Source organism: Triticum aestivum, chromosome 6B (genome assembly GCF_018294505.1).
Source record: "Triticum aestivum cultivar Chinese Spring chromosome 6B, IWGSC CS RefSeq v2.1, whole genome shotgun sequence".
Classification (NCBI taxonomy): domain Eukaryota; kingdom Viridiplantae; phylum Streptophyta; class Magnoliopsida; order Poales; family Poaceae; genus Triticum; species Triticum aestivum.
In genome coordinates this window covers 463,292,816-463,299,713 of record NC_057810.1, presented here as the reverse complement: position 1 = coordinate 463,299,713, position 6,898 = coordinate 463,292,816, and positions in this window count along the sequence as shown.

The following is a 6,898-nucleotide window of genomic DNA, read 5'->3' as shown; positions in this document are numbered from 1 at the left end:
TTTTTGCATGAACCATGGCAATTTTAAGTGCATGTATCATGATAATTTTAATTTATGGTGCATGGCAAGTCTAGTTTCTTAATTCTTCATTTTATAATATGTCAAAATTTATTTTTTAATATGGAAGAAAATAGGTGAAACATAACATGGCAACTTTAGTGTAAACATCATGGCAATTCATGTGCAATAAACATGGCAACTTTTAACAAAAAAAAACTCATCGAAATATATTGATATGAGATCTAGTTTTGAAGATCTCGTCGTGAGGGATTTAATGGTAAAAACAGATCTTCAATCGAATTTTTCATTTAAGAGATAAAACATTTTAAAAACTGAAAATCCAAAAAAATTTCCACATACATGCATGCGGTGACATGGCGTATTCTATGTTATAGGGCGCGTGGGTGTGTTTGGCTTCCTTCACACGTGTGGGCGTTAGCGTTGTCCTAAGTTTTAAGTTTTAGCTTATAAAAATTACAGTTTTATCGGTAGCAGATTCTAAAACTTATTAGTATTACTATTTTGTTTGTCGTTCGTACTAAGTTTCAGGAATTGTCAGTTGAAAATTTGAAAATTACATTTTTGTTGGTCACTCGTACAAATTTCAAAAGTTTAAACTTAACAAAGTTTTTAAAAAAATTGTTAAAACATATTCAAAATGGATCTCAATTGAAAGTTGTCATCGCCAGAAACACGAATATGCAAACGAAACAAAATTTAGATTTTTTGGTTTAAAAGATATGAAGATTAAAAGCCAAAAGCTAAGAAAAAGGGGGTGCGTACCCACCGTCTCAAAATAGCTATGAAGAAAACAAAATCCTCGGGAAATCATCTGTTTTTCTGTCTCGCACGCGTCGATGAAGCATTGAAGACATCAACACTAAAGTTGTGCCGCCGCTAAACTAAGAAAGTAAGATCCATATAGCCAGCTAGGAAGACGTCGAACCCTATGAAAAAAGGTTGGCGATGTAGATTTATAAGGATACACAACGCAAAAGAGAATGAAATTATGGACGGAACGACGCGCCCATTAAAGGAGCAAAAGAAGACGGTCAACCTTTACTTGGGGCTCATTTCAACGCCACTATTGCAACCGAGCGCTGCCTTCTAGGAGACTAAAATGAGCGTCAGATCCAAGATTCATGGGGCGCGCACACGAGCTCTAAGATCCGCACTGGTGAGGAAGATGACCAGCATATCAAGAGAGTGTGTGTGTGACACACTTACTCGTTATCGCCAAACAGTGTTGTTGTAGCCACACCACAACCGACCCAAAACTCGACTGGCTGAGACCTAAGCCTAGAATACACATGGTCTAAATATGAGGATCTTCGTGCCCCAACTCATCGACGACCGTGAAACTGCCAAGAGAAGGGAAGTCGCCAGATAACATCACCGAAGGGAGAACGTGTCTCTTGTCGTGGTTCTAAGCCTGACAGTAGAGTGGGGGGTAGGTATGGAGAGGCAAGGTCCTAGCTATGGAGAGGTTGTAAACACAAAGGATGTACGAGTTCAGGCCCTTCTCGGAGGAAGTAATAGCCCTACGTCTCGGAGCCCGGAGGCGGTCGAGTGGATTATGAGTATATGAGCTACAAGGTGCCCAACCCTTCTGCCTGTGGAGGGGGGTGGCTTATATAGAGTGCGCCAGGACCCCAGCCAGCCCACGTAGGAGAGGGTTTAAGGTGAGTTAAGTCTGGGGCGTTACTGGTTAACGCCCCACATAAAGTGCCTTTACTATCATAAAGTCTACTTGATTACAGGCCGTTGCAGTGCAGAGTGCCTCTTGACCTCCTGGTGGTCGAGTGAGTCTTCGTGGTCGAGTCCTTCAGGCCAGTCGAGTGAGTCCTCGTTGGTCGACTGGAAGGCGACCTCTTCTAAGGATGTCTTGGGGTAAGTTACTTGGATCAGGTCCATGACCCTACCCTAGGTACATAACCCCATCATTAGCCCCCGAATGGATTGAGGCTTCGAGTGAAGAAGGAGTTGATGTCGTTTCCGATTAACCTTTGCGCGCTAGTTGTGCGCTGTTCTGGACCAAAGAATCTCTTCGTTGACAGGGAGCAATTTGCCTTCAGTCGACTCGATCCATTCTATTTTTGCGTCGAGTGATCTTTCGGGCTTCGACGATCTCTGAGCGACGGATCGCCGGAAACGCCGCGTCTGACAGACTGATTTGTTGTTCGCGGATTCCGCGGGATGCGAAATTTGGGGATGCGCGCGAAGCGGGGCGGACCGCGGCGTTCGGATGGGACGGGGCATAGACGCCTCGATCTCCGCGCCGCCTTTTTCGCCACGTATCCAGTCTGCATAACTGCTCCCAGATATGATTAGATCGACCGGGCCCACATGTCAGCCACTCGGAAGGGACCTTATAAATGCGCCCGGCGAGGATTTCTGTGCTGCGCCTCAGCATTCTCCCTCTCTCTCTGCTTCCTTCTTCCCTGCTCAGCGTCCTCGCTCTCGCCCCCGCACCACTTCCCTTCGCGCATCTCGTCGGCGACCATGGCCAAGGAGAAGACGGCGGCGCTGGAGCGTGCAAAGAAGGCGTCGGCGTCGGAGAAGGCAAAGGGGAGATCCACCAGCCACGGAGGATCCTCGTCCAGATCCCGCCTGCCGAAGGGCTGGGTCCAAGGAGACTGGATCCAGTCGACCATCACAGAGAATGACCTCCTCGACATGGCCAACGAAGGCTTGATCCCCCACGGAGCTGCGAGGCTTCCGGGGAAGGAGTGGCAGCCCCAGCCAGAAGAGGGTGAGTGTGTGCTTTTGGCCACCCATGTTGATCGTGGGTTTTCCTTGCCGCCGAGTGTTTTCTTTCGTGGCTTCTTGAATTTCTTCGGAGCGCAGCTCCACCACTTTACCCCAAACTCCATTGCCTATCTTGCTGCGTTCGTGTCCATGTGTGAGGGTTTCTTGGGCTGTCGACCGCACTGGGGTTTGTTCAAATATATATTCACATGTCGCTCTCAGACCGTGAAGAAGGCGAGCCCAGGTGATGAGAGAACCCGAGTCGTCCAAATGTGTGGGGGTCTGGGGATCCAGGTGAGGAATAAGAGCACCTTCCCGCCCATGACCTTTCCCGAGTCAGTCAGAGGCTGGCAGTCGACCTGGTTCTACTGCCGGGACCAGTCGACGCCGGGACAGTCGAGTGGACTCCCACAGTTTACCATGGACCGAGTGAACAAGCCCTCTTCTCTGAAGTTGATCCCGGAGGAGAAAGCTGATGTGAAGATGTTGATGGAGCGCGTGGTGCAGTTAGTTCGGGAGGGAGTGACGGGCATGGATCTCCTGGAGGTCTTCCTCAGGCGTCGCATCCAGCCCCTCCAGTTCCGGAGCCACTGCATGTGGTTGTACTGTGGGACCGAAGACGAGACTAGAGTCCATCCAGAAGCAGTCGACGTTGTCACTCTGGAAAGATGGATGGTAGCCGTCACCGGAAACAAGGACAACCCACGCGGAGCCAGAAGAATTCCTCCACTCGACCACAACAGCGATCCGAATAAGGTACATTTGCCCTGCTCTCCACTGCACTTTTGTCGCATTCGTTCTTGTTTATCCTGCCGACTGGTCGACTGATTCTTGTCTTGATATCTGCTAGGCTCTCACCGAGCTGTACTCGATGCCCAATGGGGCACAAACTCCGACTGAGGAGGGTGAGGCAAGCGGCGGTGAGAGCCAGGAAGAGGAGGAGTGGGACTTGGACGTTGCAGGGGATGACGACGACGATGAAGACGACGACGGCGACGACGATGACGTTGAGGACGAGGAGGAAGAAGAGGAGGAGGTCGTACCACCGCGCTCGGAAAGGCGGTCGAAGCTTGTCCACGACCCTTCAACCGAACGTGGTAAGGGGGTTGCGACCACTACTCAGTCGACCAAGCGCCCCCGGACCATCTCTCCGGTGCCGACTGAAAAGGCGCCGAAGCAGCCCAGGGCGGCCTCGTCGAAGCCGATCAAGCTCCTGCCGAAGATGAAGGTGTCCATCCCTACCATATCAGGGTAATCGTGTTGTTTGAATCTTCTCATTTTGTGTGAACTTTGTCTCTGGTCGACACTGAAGTTAGTCGACTGATCCTTTGGAGTTGCAGTGCTGCTACTTCTGAAACCTCGGCCCGGGCTGATGACCACGAGATGGAGGACGCAGCAACTTCGAACCCAGGTACTGTATTCTTAACGCCGTTCTTAGTCGACTGACTCGCGATCTCTGATCCTGATTCTTCTCCGCAGCTCCGCCCAATACTGTTATCAATCTTCCTGATGATGATGAGGATGAAGAGCCGCTGAAGCGCAGGAGGAGTCGGAAAGCGTCCTCCAGTAAGGTGCCTCAGGATGTGACGGCGCCTGAGATTCTGACTGTGGAGGAAGAGAACACCACTCGACACACGGTGTCCTTCGCAAATCCACTGACGAGTGCTCAGCAGCCCTCCCTCTTCACGATGCACCACGTCCCAGAGGACCAAGCTGGCGCAGCGAAGGAGGCAATACGCCAGGCGGGACTCATGATGGAGCAGCTGAAGACCATCCGGGACGCGAGCCAGGCAGCTTATGATGCCAGCTCTGCCCTCCAAAGCAATGTCCAGGTCAGTCGACCACTGTTTGTTCTGTTGGATATGCTACCAAAAACTTTTCCTTTCTGGAATTTATAGTAGTCACCCACTGGGTGTTTGTCGATTGAGCTCCGTAGTAGCGGGGGCACGCTGAGTGCACCCGCTGGGTGTAGTCCCCAAGGCTAAGGTCGACTGCTGGCAGTCGGCCTTAGGCTTTATATTGTCAATCTTTCTGTCAGTCGACTGGTCGACTGGATTTCACGAACCGGTGGGGGCACGCTGAGTGCACCCAGTGGGTGTAGTCCCCAAGGCTAAGGTCGACTGCTGGCAGTCGGCCTTAGGCTTTATATTGTCAATCTTTCTGTCAGTCGACTGGTCGACTGGATTTCACGAACCGGTGGGGGCACACTGAGTGCACCCAGTGGGTGTAGTCCCCGAGACTGTGGTCGACTGCTTGCAGTTGATCACAGTCTTAGAGAATGCATCTCGCACCTTTTTTTTTTGAGGTCGACTGGTCGACTTTGTCTTCAACAGGATTAGTGGGGGCATGCTGAGTGCACCCACTGGGTGTAGTCCCCGAGACTACGGTCGAATGCTTGTATTCGGCTGTAGTCTTAGAAACGTGTGTTTTTCCCTTTTTCACTCGGAAGTGAATTATTTTTGACATTTAGTCGATTGGTTCTTCGCAGAACTCTTGTGATCTTGTGGCTCGCTATTCAGAGCTGGAACACAAGCATACTCAAGTCGAGCTGAGCTTGAAGCTGGTTCAGGAGAAGTTGACAAAGGCAAAGGAGGAGACCGAAGGTATGTTTGGTGAGACCCTGACGACTGCTTTTCCCCTTGCTTGTTTCAAAATCTGATCTTGCTGTAACTTGCAGGTAAGGTAAGGGAGGCCCAGCAGAAGAAAGACCTTGAGCTAGCTGAGAAAATCAAGCTTGCTGATGAGAAGTTAGCTTCAGTCACCAAGCTTGAACAAGACAATACCAATCTGAAAGCTGCTCTTGGGATTGCCAACAAGGAGATCAGTCGACTGAAAACTGATAAAGCTGCCCTGACCGACCAAGTCAGCAAATTGACTGGGAAGAAAACTGATCTGGAGGCCTTCCTGAGTGGACTTGCCAAGAAGCTGTTTCTTATGCTTGAAGGTAAACCTCTATGCTTGGCAGACGTTTCCAATCGTGATTTATCCATTCGACCATCCCCTTGACTTAGTGATCACCCTTGCAGAATTTTGTCAAAACTTTGAAGAAGAAACTAGCCGGCTGGAGCCAAACCTCGACCCCGTCAATTCTCCGGTGAACGACGAAGTTGCCATGGAAGTTTTCCGACTGGAGTCCCGTGTTGCAGCTGTCGTGGACTATCTCGCAAAGCTGAAGGCCGCCACATCGCGCATCGACTCGATGCTCTGGCCTGAGGAGACACTTCAGAATGACCTTGAGTCCCTGATGGCCCGCTTGAACGCGATCCCTGGTCGAGTGCAGGAGTGGAAGAAGTCCTCGGCTCGGTGTGGTGCAGATGTCGCTCTGTGTCTGGCCCGAGTGCACTGCAAAGATGCGCGAGAGGAGAAGCTGGCGGTCCTTCGGGTGGCCAATACCAAGAAGCACGACTTCAGGTCCTTTATGGAAACTTTCCTTGCAGCTGCCACTCGGATCGCCGACGGAATTGACCTCGATGAATTCGTTGCACCTTCCAGCCCTCCACAGGAGGGGTAAAAAACTTCTTCTGGCTCGACGCTTTAAATTTGCCTCGGTATGCCGAGTGGAATTGTAACCGACAAACCTTAACAGGCTTGATGCCTGAGCACTTTCGGTTCCTTTAGATGTCGATTCAAACTTGAATTTGGTGCTTGAATACGATTGCCTTCGGCTCGAAATGTCTTTTGCAGGTTCAAAGCAAGGCACCTTTATTGCAATCGACTTATTCTTCGGTCCACTTAGGCGAGCGCTGGGCCGCAGCTAAGCCTCCGAGTGGAAGTCTGGCTTACCACTCGGTAGGATTTTTATAACTTAGGCGAGCATAGGGCTGCAGCTAAGCCTCCGAATGAGAGGGTCGCTCTTCACTCGGTAGGATTTTTATAACTTAGGCGAGTGCTTGGACTGCAGCTAAGCCCCTGAGTGAGAGGGTTGCTCCTCACTCGGTAGGATTTTTATAACTTAGGCGAGCACAGGGCTGCAGCTAAGCCCCCGAGTGAGAGGGTTGCTCCTCACTCGGTAGGATTTTGATAAACTTAGGCGAGTCCTTGGACTGCAGCTAAGCCCCCGAGTGAGAGGGTTGCTCTTCACTCGGTAGGATTTTGATAAACTTAGGCGAGTCCTTGGACTGCAACTAAGCCCCCGAGTGAGAGGGTTGCT